Source organism: Streptopelia decaocto, assembly GCF_964273445.1.
Source record: "Streptopelia decaocto genome assembly, chromosome: Z".
In the NCBI taxonomy this organism is placed as follows: domain Eukaryota; kingdom Metazoa; phylum Chordata; class Aves; order Columbiformes; family Columbidae; genus Streptopelia; species Streptopelia decaocto.
In genome coordinates, this window is record NC_138657.1 from 28,043,430 (window position 1) to 28,060,051 (window position 16,622).

A 16,622-nucleotide genomic window follows, 5' to 3' on the forward strand; every position below is an offset into this window, starting at 1 on the left:
AATTTGGAGGCTGTAAACTGTAGTTCTGATATGTCCTGATAATGCAGATATGTCGGTCGCAGGGGAGAGGTGGGTTGCTGCCCGCTGGCCTTGCCGAAGCAGCTTGCTCCTCTTTAACTGCTGTTCCCTACCCCAGCAAAGGTGCTACACTGAGGATCCGGCCTCCGTTTTCCAAAAGTTAATTTTCAGGCTCTGAATTACTCTTCAGTGTATGTGTGTGCACCATCCTGTGCGTGGTAGTGTTTATAAGTAGATGTAATAAGCACCTTGTGGCTTGTGTAATTTTGAGCATTCAGTGATTCGTACAACTCAGCGTATGTGCCTGAATGATTGTCCTGGATGTGTCTGTCAGAGACTCCTGGGGTTTTAATGCTGCAAGCAGTGAGGTGCATCTTGGCCCTGCAGTCTCCTGGATCCGCCTGCTCTCCTCACTGGCAGTTTACCAGCCCGCAGCAGACCCAGTTGTTGCCAGCTACACAGTTACCTGCCCAGCTCTGGGTAGCTGGATGTAGTTACAGAGTGGAGCCTGAGTGGCTTACGTAATTTTCAGGAGCATAAGATTATGCCTTTTTAGGTGATGGTGAGTGTGAAATGAAAGATACACTTCTCTTACAAAGAGCAAGAGCTATGCCCACCTTTTGAGCACTTAGAACCAATTCGTCAAGTTTTTAGTGGTGCTTTTTTTTAGGAAGATGTAATATATTCTCAGGGTTGTCCAGATGGCAGGAGGGGTGTTCACAGCATGACTCTTGGGTGCATTAAATGAGGTGACCAGGAGCTTGCCAGGCAGATGTTAGTGGTGTGCCCTAGATGGAACTGAGAGGAACACAGTGCTAGGCTGCTAGGCTCAGGCTTTGCCCCAACCAGAGACCCGTCTGTCGGGCCTGCCGTGTGGGGGGCTATGCCTTCACTCCTCGTCAGCTGCAGGTGGTGACGTGTCCCACACCTTTCCCCAGTGCACCCATTCTGCCGCCGGCAACTCTGCCACGTCCCAGTCGAGTGCAACTGAGCCGATGGTTGTCAGTTTTGCTGTTACCCACATGGCTCTGCATAACAACCAGGAGCTGACAGGAACTGTCAGTTTTTACTGTGAGGAGCAAAGGCACTGAAGCTGTCTATCTGCCGACGTAGGACAGCAACGCGTCGGATTTCACTTCAGATTTCTTGTCAGGAGGGTTGGAGACTGGGATTATTGCTTTATGCAGCGAGGCTGGGTGCAGATTAATGATGGTTTTCTTAAAACACACCGTGTTTTCTGTGAACAGATGGATTTGGTACATCATCTTTTTTTCCAGAACCTCAACAAGCAAGTAGAAGTAGGGCAGATATCTAAATGTGGGAATACAAACCCACCTGGTTTCTTTGGTGAGTTTGCATACCTGTACATTTGCGACCATGAGCGTTTCACTCAAGAAGGTGAATGAGGGGAACTGTTAGTATATGCCAATCGCTGTCTTCAAACAAAATGTGCTAGTAGTGTTTCTGTAATGTCTGGGGGATGTTGGGGTGTTTATACTGGTGTGTTTGGGAGTATTTATACCAAAAAGGCTGATTTTGTATGGGAATGATTCAAAGGCACTGTTATTCATAAAGCTTTGAGAGGGAGAAGGGGGCGTTGCTACTTTGTACCAATTTACTTTGAAATGATAAGTAGATGTTTGTCTTGCACGGTGTTCAGGTTGTGAGTTGGCTTGTGTGTCAGCATTATGGGGCTTGCTGCCAGCTTTGCTAATTTCCTTAAATAGTTTGCTAATTTCCTTAAATGTTTTCAGTGATGCCCAGAGTAGCAGTTAGTCGCTTGTTTGATCGATCTGTCCTCACTTAGGTGGCTCCTGGTTAAGGGAGGCTTTTTATGATTGTCTGTTGTGTGACTTGAGATGGCTTTTGTCAGCCAGAACGTGCCAGTTGCCAGCAGCTGGAGTCTGTGTGCTTGTATGAAATAATTTATTCATGCAGGATAATGCTCCTTAACATTTAACAGGTAATGAACGTGACATAAATTTCATTCTTGCTTTTAATTTTTCCCTTTCCTCTTCTAATGTGCAAACAGGCAGCTCTGGTACTCTAAATAGTAAGTAATTTTTGGCCATCTGTCAAAAGGAAATTTCAATACAAATTTAAATTAATGGTGCCTGAAATTTTTTATAGCTCCTCTAAAAGCCTCTAATGTGCAGAAAATTCTGAATCTGCTGGTAGTAATTAGTGTAGCATGTAATGAGGATATGGGCAATGTTATACAGCCCCAGTGTAACGTTTTGATATGGTAGCAAAATTTTGATTTATACAAGGTTGTGCCTGGGTTTAATTGTGAGAGACACTTTAAAGTGTTTTCTTGCTGATACAGATTATTAAGCAGGGCAGATTTTAGAATAGCTCATAAAGTGTAAATTTATGCTATAGTGTACAATTCAGATAACGAAGGTACACTACCCATTTCTACAAAGAAGGGAGTTTGGCTGAAGTAGCCCATTGCTTGCCACCACTTTGAGTGCTTTGCTGGGCAGTTGTCTTTGTGAAACTTGCTGTTCCTAACAGTGCTGGTCCTGACGCTCCTCCTGGTTCAGCCCAAGGAAAAAGACAGTTTGCATCAATCTTCTAAACATGACGTTTTCTGCCTGGTAAGCCAGACTGGGCTCACATCCTTCCCAACACCTCCCTGAAGTAAGCAGTTCACTGCCGAGATCGAGTAGTCGCCTTCCAGATAACGCAAGATTGTCCAGGAGCTATTCCTGAATAACAGATCAGCATCAGCCCAGCAAGCTCCATGGAGAAGGGCAGCTTTGGGACCTCTTTGATTTTATGTTGGATTCAGTTCTCTCAATCTTTTGCAAAGTTTGAAAGTGTGGGAAAACTCTAGACGCAGTAAATTGGGTCAGGGGAGCGCTCTTTGTGCAGTTTAAAGGCTGTGGCATGGACAAAGGGAAGGCAAGGGTGACAAGTGCCAGGGCTGCGCTCAAAGTGCAGCTGTGGCTTAAGGGCTCTGAGGGAATATAATGTGTTTAGACAGAAAGACAAACAAACAGCTCTGCAGTTAACCGAGCAGCTTTTCACAGAGGACTTGGCGTGTTCCCTTTTCAAAGCAGTAAAACCTCTTTAAAAAAAAAAAAAAAAAAAAATTATTTTGCAGTGGATTCTTGCTTGCTAATTGCACCCTGCAAGGATTTTTCCACCTCCTGCAAGATCTGCTGATGCAGGAGGCATGTTGTTCTTCTCAGCCTTGGTACTCTCTCTGGGACAAACGTGGCAAAAGTTTCTCCGGTGCCTAACAAAGTCCCTTCGTAAAACATACCCTGTGAAGAAGCCAAGGAAGCATTTTGTGTGCAAAAGCACCACCTGGCAGAATGTAGTCTAGTGCTTGCAGTCTCTCCCTGCAGCTCTCGCTGCGGCAGCTGGAGTGAAGGAGAACCCAGATGCTGGCTGGGTTCTGGGTCTGCCAGAGGTAGCCAGGGTGTCCCTGAGCAGGTTGCTCAAGGATCTCGGAGTCTCCTGAACCACTGCTTCGTGCACTGGATCCAACTTGTGTAACTTCTTACCACATTGCTTGTTCTTTATACTCATGTGGTGTGTTGCCTTTTTTTTTTTTTCCCCCCACTTGAATTGTAAATTATTTGTGGCAGAGACCATGGCCATAGTAAGACTTGCCAGTGCAGTGGAGACTGTTCATTTTGATGCTGGGGGTTACTGTTTCAGCATTAACAAGTTCCAATAACTAAAAGCTACAGTCTTGTGGCAGGAATAAAATAGTTTGAGATTGCTCTGGGGGAAAAAAAAAAAAAAAAAAAAAAAGTTTTAAATGAAAGGGTCTGAAATAATGTATCAAATGTGGGTTGGGGGTGAACTTCTGTCCAACCTGCTATTGAACTAGGAAGAGTCTGTCAGGGCAAATTTAAGTGGGTTTAGCAATAAGATTACTTTTGCCTTAATCTGTGTGAAGGCTAATAATTACACGTGTGGCAGATGCAAGGAAAGTGGATGGGTGCGATTCCCACGTTCCATTTGCATTAGTGGTGGCAGGTGCTCCAGTGCTTCTCAATTTAGCTTCTTGAGCTGTTAGCCATTCTTAAGTGTTTAGACCTCTGTTCACTTAGTATGTAAGTAAGATAAAGCTGCTTACTCCTCCAGCTGTAATTTGGTACTTAAAAAAAATATGAGTGTAATGCTGCTGGAAAGAACAAGGCAGTTTAAAGTCAAAACATCCAACATATGTTGTAAGACTTTTGGATATTACCAAATGTAATGACATTGCTCGGACTTTGTTCATCTGCTGGTAGAGGGACATCATGTAAACTGCCAGGACGTACGTTGTCTTAATTGTCAGGTTTCTTTTAAATGAGACTTCCTCTAGTGGTGAGTGTCCCGTCAAATGTCTTTGTGTTCAGTATGTCAAAGAACAGGTCAAAGAAACACAGTTATCTTGTACACACCTAAAGAAATTTACAGAATTTATTTCCTGATCATTTTGTTATTTTGCCACTTTAATACCGTTCAGCTGAAAAGCACTTCACAGACTTGTTAAGATCCAAATGTTTCACACTCATGTCACAGATTCTGCTCATGCTTTGCTGCATTCAGAAGCAAGGCATTGCATGTATTCTGCTTTCTGTAATGATGAAGCAGTAGTTTTAAGGTGAGCATATCTGAACTGAACTTTGCTCTGCAAGATCTGTGGTTTTGATCTTTTTGAGTGTTTTAGGGCTAGCACTATCAAAATATTAATAACTTCTGATAACTTGTGATACATTAATTTTTTCAGTATTAATTGATATCTGCTTCTGGGTGTGTAAGCTGTGCCGAATGTAACAGGTGCCCTAATTCCAGAAAACGTGTTGTAATTGTTTGTTTGTGGAACAGATGAATAAATATCTATGGGGCATAGCTGGTCCTCAGGTGGTGAACGTGAATGGATTAATGATGTGATTGGGTGAGACATGCTTGTTTGTTGCAGTCTCGTCCAGTAACTGTCTGCTGAAGCAGAACAAATATTAATTAGCAAGGTCCTGTTTGTTGTCTCAGTCTATCTTATGGAGCTGATTTTTGGCACTGCTTTTTTTTCTTAACCTTTTCATGGCTAGAGTTGTAGCATGTCATTCAAGCCCTGTGGTTTTTTAACAGACTTTTAGAACATGAAACTAGGCCTCAGGTATATCTCCCAGGTGCGTTTTTTATCTATTTTCTAACTCCTCTTCCCCCACCTCCTCCTCTGCCGCTGAGTTTTACGTTTCTTTCATTCAGTGTCACATAATTTGCCTTTTTAATTAGGTTATCTGGGAATTTTAACTTAGAGTATTTGTATGAAGGCAACAGCACATACCCTTGTATCAAAGAATTAGCTGCCTCTGCCATTTTTGGTGGCTTCACCTCTTTTACCCATTTTTTTTTTTTTCTCGTTTCTGTGTATTCATAGAATCATAGAATGTCCTGAATTGGAAGGGACCCACAAAGGTCCAGCTCCTGTCCCTGCCTGTATACTTGCCTCTTACTTTGCACTCTTTTGCCAGTTACCACAGGGTGACTGTTATTTGGTGACGTGCCCACATTTGGACAGACTCGTGCAGTGCTTCTCACTGGCAAACTTTATTTTGCTACTTGGTGATTTAGGGTAACTCAAATGTTCTTTCTCCAGATGCTCTCTTCACCTGGAGGCAAACACTTACATGGACTGTAATTTCTAACCTGAGCAGTCATGTCTAATTATTTCCATGGCAACCGTCTGTGATGTTGATAACACAGGATTATGACTTCACATTGTTGAGTAGGAAGAGGAAGTTTGCTGGGGTGAGGAGGTGGGTGGAAAGGTCTTCTCCAGTGCAAAGGCTTTGACAGTGTAATAGCTGGGGGAAAAGAAGTAAAGGGAGGGAATGAATTTGTTTATTATCTCTTTTGAAGTTCTCCTCATTGTAAATGTACAACTAAAATCATACCTTGGATTCTGGCATTGATGGCTTACACCAGTTTACTCATGCTGAACGTGTCTGGAATGAAGAACACACTTGCAGGCTGGGTTAAATAAGTGTTAGTCAAAGTAATGGAAGAAAATAAACAATACTTATCAATTTTTGTCAAAGTGGCTAAATGGCTGCTTTTTGTCTTATAGATTTCTGTTGACGCTGTGATACCTGTTTTGGTTATGTTGAGCACTTTCGGTTTTGATGTGGAGTAGTCTTTAAAAGCCTTAGATCCAAAGTAACTTGAAACATCCCTTATTTTTATGCAAATCAGTAGATTCCTTGGGCATGCTGATTATCTGCTAAAGGGAGGGAAGGAGGACGGATTACCTTCTGAAATCAATGACATGGATGACAGGAGTTGGAAATTTCTGTCTTCTAGCTAAAGTCACTGAATGCTAGTAGTAGGTTAATATTTGTATTTGTACTACTACTCTTCCTGTCTCTTCCCTGGCACTGGGAAAGAAGCATATTCCTAGTTAAAGTGTTGTCAGTCTCTTAGGTTGATTTTAGAGGAAGTTGAAGGAAATGAGTAGTCTGACTGATTCCCAAGTTGTTATGCAAGATTGTTGAGTGCATCATGAATTACAAAGTTTTAGCTGTGCTTTGAAGGAAGAAGCAATTAGGCTGGCCAGCAGGAATTGGCCATTGAGGGGAATTTGAGGGAAGGTTACACCGTGTCTCCCGCCTCTCTCTGGTACAGCTCTAACTGAGTTGAATAATTAATCAAATATCTAAAGCTCGATTAGCCTATTCTGCATAGCAATTTGAAAAGTTCTGTGTTTTCTTGAGCGACATTTGGCCTTTTGAAGAACAAAAAATTGGAAATGCTAATGTTTTTCAGCCAACTAAGGGAAGAAAATAAAAATGTCTCCATAGCAACAAAGCTTCTTTCTAGATGGTTTCCTAAGATATGCCTGAACCAGAAGCAGATGTCTGATTTGAGAACCTCGCCTCCTTCAATGTAAACAAATAACTTCTAGGCAGGTGTTGGAAATAATATGGAAATCCTATTAAGGGGCCCTGGGTTCCTGTCACTCAGGAAGCCCCTGCCACAAAAGGGTTAGTTGTCTGAATAAAGGAGGCAGAGTAAATTCTCGTTAGGCTTTAGCTTTTCCCAGGAAATGATTGTCTCTGCGTGCTCTTTCTCCTGCGAGCCTGAATGTAAGCCGTTCCTTCTATTGATCCCCTCTGCCACCCTTGCTTTCTGCCTCTCCTCTCCTGCTGGATTAGCGCTTGCTGTCGGTGGCAGCTTGCTGCAGGCGTTGTGGCATTTGTGATTTTAACCCCCATCCCTCCATGCCCAGCGCAGCCTCGGCCGGTGAGAGGACAGCCAGAGGAGATGCCCAATGCCAGCCTGGAGCCAGGAGAGGATGGGAAGCGGCTGATGGGGGAGGTGGAGCAGCTGAGTCCTGGGTGGCTTATTGCTCCGGCTCGTTTGTGTGAATTTATAGATGATACTGTAGCCCTTGGCGCTGCGACATCACGCATTGCCTGGACATAGGATTTCCCTTTTTCACAGGGGCCGCAGCTCTGGAGGGGCTGCGGTCAAGGTTTTGGCATGGCTGGCTTGCTGGTGTCACGTGTTGGGATTCAAAATGACTATGTGTTTTTTTCTTGTAATATGTCTACAAAGTTGGTGGGACTTTTTTTTTTCTTCCCCTCCTCCTTTAGTGAGAAAACATGTTGTGCCTGCCATCAGTAGTCTGTTAGTCTGATGCGACAGTTTTGCCACCTTTGAACTTGTCTCTGCCAGTTTTGTTCCCAGACCCCTCTGTGCTCAGCTCTGCACTACCACAGCCCAGGGACCAGCTTACCTGTGGCCTGTGGGTGGAAACTTCAACACTGGATAGGCAGGAGCAGGCACCGAGGACTTGTTTTCCAGGGTCCCTAGGCTGGAAGCAGAAACTGTGTGCATGTTCCCCCCTCCCCATCTCCACTTTCCTCAGTGCGCCAGACATGCATAGTGATCCTCTTAATAACACTCAGAGGGTTAAATGTGGATAAACACAAAACAAGGCTTCTGAAAAGCCTGACGATTATCATGCAGCATTTCTCGGACTATAGCCCCTGAGACGCACTTCATAAAGCCAATAAAGTGCACGCCGGTGGTCTCCCGTTGCCCTGGCAACGGACCACAGGGCACCCTGTGTGTGAAATGCACGAACATCTGTGAATTAATCTTTTTTAGTTTGTTCTTTCCTTGGCACCGGCGGGGCCGTGCTGGCTGGCAGCGGCGGGGGCTGAGCTGGAGGGTCCCCCAAGGACGCCCCCGGCGCCTGGCAGAGGGGATGAAGCCAGGTCCCTCCTGGCAGTGCTTCCCGCAGTGGAAGGACTCGGCCTGACGGCACTGTGACAGGGATGCTGTTAGCTTGCTTTGGGCTGCATAGGGAAACGAATTAAAAAAAAAAAACAACAGTCTCCTAAATTGAGGCATTATTGGGCTTGTCAGTCTGCCGTGAAAAAAATAATCTGAGAGGAGAATTGAAATAAGAGCTTGTGTCTGCACCACACTTTACTGGACTTCACCACTCCTGTGCTTCGCTTTCACCAGATTGTGGTGGAAACAGAAGTCGGGGAGTAGCTGGTCTCGTGCACACCGCAAAATGGAGACGTGTAACAAAAATCAGCAGCGCAGTAGCCAAACCGGCAAGTGGCCTGGCCAAGACTGCGCTTGCGAGATGTAGAACCCGGAGAACGATGGTTTCTTCTGCCTCTTGGAGCAGTGACCTGGCACAGTGGTGGTTCACATCCCACCATTGCCCGTGCAGGTGTGCCAGAGGTGGGTTTCCCTTTGCCCCCGCTGTGGCAGGAGCAGCCGGCTGCAGGGTTCGTGCTCTGGGCGCTGTGCCCGCTGCGAGCACAGGGCTCGTCCTGCTGCTCTGCACCGAGTCTCCGGGAGGACTGTAGGGGGAACACTGTGTATGTCCTATCGTCAGTGAATGCTGGATGCAATCAGTGTTTTAATCAAGTATTGGAAGTGAAATGCGGCTTTAATCTGCTAATTGCATTAAGAGGATGGCAGATTGCTCTGTATCACTTCTTTTTGAGCTGCAAGCTTATCAAAGAGTACCGAGGTGCTTTTAAGTGAGGTATTGCAGCCAGTCGGACGCTACTTGTTTGCATACGAATATGAGCAGGCACAGCTGTACCTCTGTTCTTCTGCCTCTTGAGAGGCAGTGAATGCAGCTGTGGGAGTCTCCTTAATGTGTACTTATGCGTAAGTGGGGCGGAGGGAGGGAGAAAAATTTCAACACGGCTTGTTCCTTTTTCCATTTGCAGGCTGAGCAGTCGATCGTAGCTTCTCCGGGCGGTGAAGCTGGCATGTTTCAAGCCACTGGATTTTTTGAGGGAGGGCATACAGTATTTTCTTGGCTATATTAATCTTGCCAGGCTGAAGTAAATAATGACACTGATTTTACTGGCGGTGTCCTCTTCTGTCAGACTGGTGTGCACTGCAGAGGTGCAGCGCAGGCATATGGAAGGAGGGCCTGGAGAAGAGTTTCCCGGTTGCAGCTATCCCCAGAAGAAGGTTCAACTGCTGGGGTGTGTGGTATGAGTTTGGCACAGACCACACACAACACAAAACTTGGCAGCTTCACCAGTGTATTTCTGAGTCCTTTGCTCATTTCATTTTAATAAGAAAGTGGCCAAACTATATAGAAATCATTGCATGCATTGAGTTGAACAGCCATTGCTGACCTAAATAACATAGAGCTTTGCCTTGTGATGTAACAACACCAGGCGTTAGGAAATCATTGTATTTGGCTTGTAGTAATTATAGCTGTATGTTTATATTTCTTGTCTCTCCCTGATATATTTGCTGAAAGCATAGCTGTTGATGCTGTATTTCTGTCCCGCCTCTCTATTTCTTTTAAAAATACCAAACTGCAATTTATTTTAGCCTTTGAGGAAATGGATGTTTTGCTTTTCCTCCCCTGCTTCAAGAAACGAGTTTCTTGCAATGACTTGCAAATATTTTGTAATGAGCTTTGCTGTACCATACTACAAAATATGAGAGGAATTCAGTGTCTGAATAATTTTAAAATAATCCCTTTAAAATCAATTACAGTAAACCTTGTGGGGTGAGAGAAACCCTTTTTCTCCCGTTCCCTTGAAGTACGGTATCTTTCCAAGTGCCCTGTCAGGATGCATAATTGGCATTAGACTGGCAAAGGCATCCTGCTTTCAGTATAAAGGCAGCCTGTCCGGGGTCAGATTGGTGCTTTTATGAAAAGCACTGTATGCTCACCACGTAGGTGACCTAAAAGCTTTACATCACACTGCAGGTATTTGAAAGCAATTAAGTATTTAGCAGACCTTCTGTAGTACTCTTTGTGTGATTCATGAAGGTTTTCTGGTAGCTGTGTTGTCTCCAGCCAGGGCCGAGGCTTGAGGTGCCATTTTTGGACCCTTCTTGTTGCTCCAGGGGATGAGGGAAACAGACATTTTTGTGTGGTGGTGTTTCTCTTCCCTGTTCTTATTAGAGTAGCATCAGACTGTGCAGGTTTTTCCCATTTAATCTATGCAAGTTGCAACCCTTGGATATCAAGTGTTTTCTGTGCTATAGTACCTCTGTTGCGCCTTTGGTCTCCATGGACCCTAAACCATTTTGCAAATACTGCTAATGACTGTAACAGTTCTGCAAATACTGATAAACAAACTTAGCGTTGCAAGTGGCAAAAACTTGTTGTATAATAGTAAATTTATCTGAAGTTTCCCACCAAGTAGAGTAGGGCTAAATACCATCACAAAGTGACAGAGCTGTGGCTGCGTAGGAGACAAGTGTTTCTTAATTGTTTTGGAGGGGAAGAGGAAGAAAACTTTGTCTGATTGAAGAAGGCCGTTTATGTTGACAACACAGAACTCCAGAGATGGCTGCAGTGCAGTCACTGGAAACCCACTTGTTTTACGAACAAAATATGTTGCAGATTCTAATTCTAAAAACAAAAATTTGCACTTTAATTTGACATACAGACAGAACTTATCTTACTATTTTGCTAAGTCTTGACACTGCCAGGGATTATTTCTGAAATACTAGTTATTCAGCACACACAACTGCTACCGTAGATGTCAAAAATAAAATATTTATAAGTGTATTTGATATTGTGTTCTGGCTCAAGATATGTATCTGTCCAACGCTGCACTGTGATGTATATGTAAAATGGTCTTAGAAAAAACATTTGTTCACATCTAGGTTTGTTCTTGCCAATAGTGAGATTAAATCAAAACAAGCACCACTTGCTATCTAATTTGCTCATTTTCTTAAAGTTTGCTTAAAGTTTAAAAACATTACGTGGATGAAGTGATATGGTTGTGACAAAAGCCAACAAAAACATGGCAGCAGACATCTGGAGGTGGTGGTTTCCCACGCTAAAGAGGTACCTGAAGTATAAGATGTAGTGCTTACCACATGGTTCTGTGCTGTATTACTCGTTTGCGCTGCTCTTTGAAAGCGTAAACATGAACCCTCCTGAAACCTCTAGAGGAAAGCACATGAAGATTTGACTTGTGGCTGCAGAGAAAGAAACACTAAAGTGGGTGATTAGGAAGAGATCAAATGAGCATGAGGGGGAGCAGAGGGAGAGAGAGATGTGGGAATAAATGAATATTTCCTCTCTGCATCCACCTGACTAACTGCTGTGCTTATTTTTATCCACATTTTACATATTCTCTGGAGAGAACCCTTTTACAACTCGCATGAAAAAAAGAGGAAGAAAAATCGTAGGCAGCAGCCTTGATTATGCTGTATAAAGATCAAGCAGCTAGTAGACCGATGCGTGCCTAGCGCTTGTGTGTTAAAAGCTTTTTGCTCTCTATACAGTGACACCAGAAGCAGGGCGTAGGAAGGCGTTAATCCTCTGAACATTAACGCTTTCCAGGATCATAGGTTACCATTGTCCTCTGTTATGTCAGAATTTGCCTAATGTTTCCTTTTCTCCCCTTGGACATCTGGTGGTTCCTCGGAAATATTTGAAGAGCCATCGCTTAGTAGTTTATGGGAGAGCCTTGAATAATTCAGACAACAAATGATTAGGCAAGCACTTGTCTATCTAACTGAATTATTCTGCATGTTTGCTGAAGCAGTAAAGCAGGAGAACAGCATTTCCTTCTCCGGAGGGTTACTGTGGTAGTATTGACCCACCTAGTTGTTGGGTTTCAGCCTTTTGTTGACACTGTTGTAAATGAAAGCAGTCTGGACAGGCACTGAGCAGCTGGGCTGGATAATTGTGAAGGATTCATGCTTGTTGCTGTTACCCCCAGTGTTTGTAGTGGGTTGTTTGCTTTGACTTTTGTTGAACTGTTGACAAAAGCATTAGATACAAATGGGAACAAATAAAGTGGTGAGATGCCAGGAGGGCTTGGCGGTAATGGTGGTTTTCATTCTGACTTAAATGGGGAATGTGGACACTTATCTGGATGGGAAATGGAAGGTGTGTTCAGCGTTTGTGTGCTTCCCCCTCCCCTTTCCCTTCCTTTCCTTACTGCTAAACATGTTTTGGCAAACATAGGTGAATAAATACAGAGCAAAGGCAATTTTACCATTGCCTTAACTCTTTGGCACCACGTTTTTGAAGCTCTTTCTGACTGTGGATGTCTTGCTGGGTAAATCCAGTTCCTGGCATGAAAGGATTAAGTATAAAAAGGGAAGGGGAGGAAAAAAAAAAAAACAAAACAAAAAACCAAAACCACCACACACAAGAAAAGGAGGGGGGGAGGTAGAAGGGGTAGAGCTGAGAAAAGAGAGGATTAAATAGAACAGTATACACTAAGTGGTATAGCCAGAAAAATTGAAGTCATTTACTGGAACGCTTTTAATTTGGTTTAAACAAAATACTCTTTTGTATATTCAAATGGGGAGTAGCTCAGCTGTTGTGAAGCCAGAAAATTAATGATATTTTTAGTGAAATAGCAAAAGCATGTCAACAACATAGCTGTAGATGATAATGTTGGCATTTTATTCATGAGGAATTATCAATGCAGGTTACTGGACAACATAGTGTGACCGGAATGATTGAGCACAGGGGGGAAGCGGCTGTCCTTCTGTAAGATGATTTCGTTTTGCATTTAGTCTTTCAGCAAGAGAAGAAGGAGAGGGAAATAAAGCATTTAAAAATACATGTCTAAGATGCCTATCCTTGTGGTTTCTGGCTCCCGGAGACTAACCTTTTTTACCTCTGTCTGATTCACAGTTTTGTCACTGCTTCTTTTTTGCCAGCTGTCCCTTCTTTTCAAGTCTGTCTTGAGGGTTGTCAGAGAATAGAGGCAGAAGAATAGACTTGCGTTAGGATATCTTTGCTGAAATGGCAGTTTTGGCCCTGGAGGAACTGCAAGTTTGTTCTAGCCGTCTCTGGCTCTTGAGTTTTGTGCCTGAGCATTGTTCACTTGGGACCCTTAATGCATTTAATGCGTTATGAAATATGGTTACCTTGGCTTTTTATGGAGGAAGATAGTGTGTGATCTGGAAGGTCCTGCCACTTGGCAGGAGACATGCCTCATATTTGTTACTCTGGCTATAGTTTTCTTGTAGCGATCAACCTCAGAGTGTTGTGCAGGCCAACTGGCAAGTGGCAAATAGAGTTCACGGGGTGAAGACACCACTATGATGAAAGAAGAAGACACAGTTTCGTATTGCTGCCTGAAGGTACGCAAAGGTTTTCCTTGCCTCTGCTGCAGCATGTGTGTCTGTTGGTATCTGAGGTCCCCAAATCTGAGGTTTTGGGGCACCAAAGATGTCACATGCACGTATTTTTTGTTGCCTGCCTTGATGCAGCTTCGAGTTGTCCTAAAATCAAATGCCATAGTAGCAAGGTAATTGTGGTGTTTATGGACAATCATCCATGAGTGTTTTCTTTATTCCCCTTTGTTACAGTTGCCATATTGCTGCTCTAGTCTCTTAACAATAAGGAAAGAAGGGAAGCAAAAAAGAGATAAGGAAGAAATTGCGTTTTACTGCTGCCATTGCTAAGATTTCTTGTAACATGCAGCATGTTTGTTGTGCCAAACCACAGCCCTGTGGACATCAGCAAGAAGCGTTTTCCCCAGATGTTAAATACTGTGGGATTAGGGCCTGAATTTGTTGTTAATCCTACAAATATTAAAAGAAAGTGAAGAAATATCAAGCTATTTCCAGCAAACATGTACTGGGAGTGGTGTTACTGTAAATATCAGCTTGTGCATGATGAATCCCAAATTCTTTTTGTCTCCTTCTTTGGGGAATACCCTAAACAATTCTACAGGGAGCTAAAGAAATTCTCATAGCAAATTTCAACCTTGAATGAAGGAAAAATGAGAAATCTCTGAAAAGTAAGGACTTAAAGCCCAATCAAAACAAATATATTCCATAATCATGTTTGCACAACATTTAGGAAATCCACTTTTGGATCATCTAAATTGTGTGAGAATTTAGAAAACATAACTTGTGAATGTTCTGTGGCATTGCCTGGATCCTTTTTAATCAAGCTTGAGTAGTTTTATGATTTCGTGTGAAATGCACTTTCCCATGTACTCGGTCACACAGAGTTAGCTCCTTAGGCTAATCTGCTTTGCTTGCAGACCTGTTAGAAGGGCCCCAAGCTGTGCTTTACCAAGAGGAGGCACGAGTTTCAGGAAGGCGAGACCCGTGTCTGTTCTCTAACAACCTGGAAGCAGGAAAGTGCTTCTGGAAATTATTTGCATTGGAGTAACAGTAGTTTTGAATGATTACAGGACCAAGAGAAGACAGAAGTGACATACTACATAGGCTGAGATCGAACTGGACTTGCCCAAATTGCAAAGAGATTATGCATCACGGTGCAAGTTTCTTTTGTGTAGTCTGGTGTCAGATAGAAACGGAGTGCTAAACTGGTCAGGTGGGAGTAAGAGTGGAGGTAGGAAAGAGCATTCAATAATGTAGCACAGGAAACTGTAAAATAATGAAACAGAAGTATGACAGAGAGATGATGTCCTAAATCAGTGGTGCGCAACCTTCAGCACAGAAGGTCTTTACTGGCAACTCGCCATGAGCCAGTGGGCTGCACCTATTTTGCATATAATTTACGTTGGATTTTAATCAGATAAGCACACACCTTGTTTGTTTTTCTTATTTATGGAGTGCTGTAAGTGCAAACACTGCATAGCACAAAGCAATAAAGGATTGTCTACTTGATGGGTTATAGTAAAAGGAATGACAGCAGGAAGACTAGCTCTGCATTTTTGAAATCAGGGAGGTTTATCTGACATCTGGCTGTCTTTGAGAAGGTCTTACAAATTTTGAAGTACAGGTTTGAGCTTATTAGGCAGCTGCAGTTTTGGCTTTGTTCACGTTTCAAATACATGAAGTTAATTCGAGAAAAATAATTTCCAAGACAAGCTTGCAGATAGCACATTTCCTGGTTAATTTTGTTACCCATGGGTAATTTGAAAAACAACAACAACCACCAGCAGTGTTTTCTTCCTGAAATTTTGTTCAGAGTATTAAGTTACTTACATCTCAGATGTAGTGGTTTTGTGTTCTCCCGAGTTTAGCTGATGGCAGTTTTACATACCATGCAGAAGTATTTCCTCTTTTACATTTCCTATATCTATGTGATGCATATTTATGCAAACTAAATATGGGCTAAAGTTATTATTTGTAGACAAATTAGTTTCTGGAGTTTAGTATAGGCACTCTGTTACAGTAGTAGGATTGCTCTAGTTGTCTGGCTGTGCTTTTGCTGATACGAGGAAGACTGATTCTTTTTTTCCCTCTTTTTTTCCTCCTCCTTTATTTTTCCATTACAGTCTACGATATTTAGTGGTCCATCCCTGTGATACTGGAGTACCTCCAAATCTTCAATACATTAATCCTCACAACAAGCCTGTAAGGGAAAGACATGCTCTCTAGGCTTCTGAGATTATCCCTATGCTATAGATAATGAACTGAGGCATGAAGAGGCTTAATTGACTTCACAAGATGAGACAAAAGAGCAGACTACTAAACCTAGATTTCCCAAATATAAACACAGTTTTCCATCCTTCCTGATTTTAGTTTTTTACACAAGCATCAGCATTACCTTGTGATCCATATTTACTTAATTCTTTCTTTTAAAACCTCTCCGTGGATCTGAGTCCTATTCATGACAAGTGCGTGCATGCTTCTTTCTGGTGGTAGCTTGTCTGGGCTAGTTTGCCAGCTCAATCCTCTTGGACTAATTCCTGTTTCAGTTGGCTACCTAATTGCATTATGATTTTCAGAAGAGAAGCTTTGGGTGAGTATTCACCCTTCCTTGAGGCTTGATTACGTTGCTTTTGTGTGTGGAAGGTATCCTTCAATACCCCACGGGATTGTATATGTAGCAGGGTCGGCAGGAGCCCATGGCACTGTTGGGAGGGTCACAGCAGGGGACACACAGGTGCAGTGTCCCCCCTGGACTAGTGTCACAAAGTGTACATACACCACACCGTAAAGCACACTGCTGAGATCCCGGGGCTCATGCTAACCCGTCTTGGTGGCATATTACCCGCAGCAGTGTGACTCTGAAAGCCCACCACCACTCCTGAACTGTTCCCCATCGTGTCACCCTGTCCCACAGCCAGGCTTGCAGGGCTCTGCTGCCTTCCATACCTGGAGCAACATCGTTCAGCTGTGGATCAGAATTGTCCGCACAGTGCTCCCCTGTCAGAAAGCAAGGTGCACAGCTGGAGGACACACCCAGA

The 16,622-nt window shown here is 43.3% G+C and overlaps 1 protein-coding gene across 3 annotated transcripts in view; it reads left to right on the forward strand.

The window, feature by feature from the left end:
* Positions 1-16,622, forward strand: part of LOC309451023 (transducin-like enhancer protein 4) — a 100,206-nt gene that overhangs the window by 56,083 nt on the left and 27,501 nt on the right. The window lies entirely within an intron of this gene.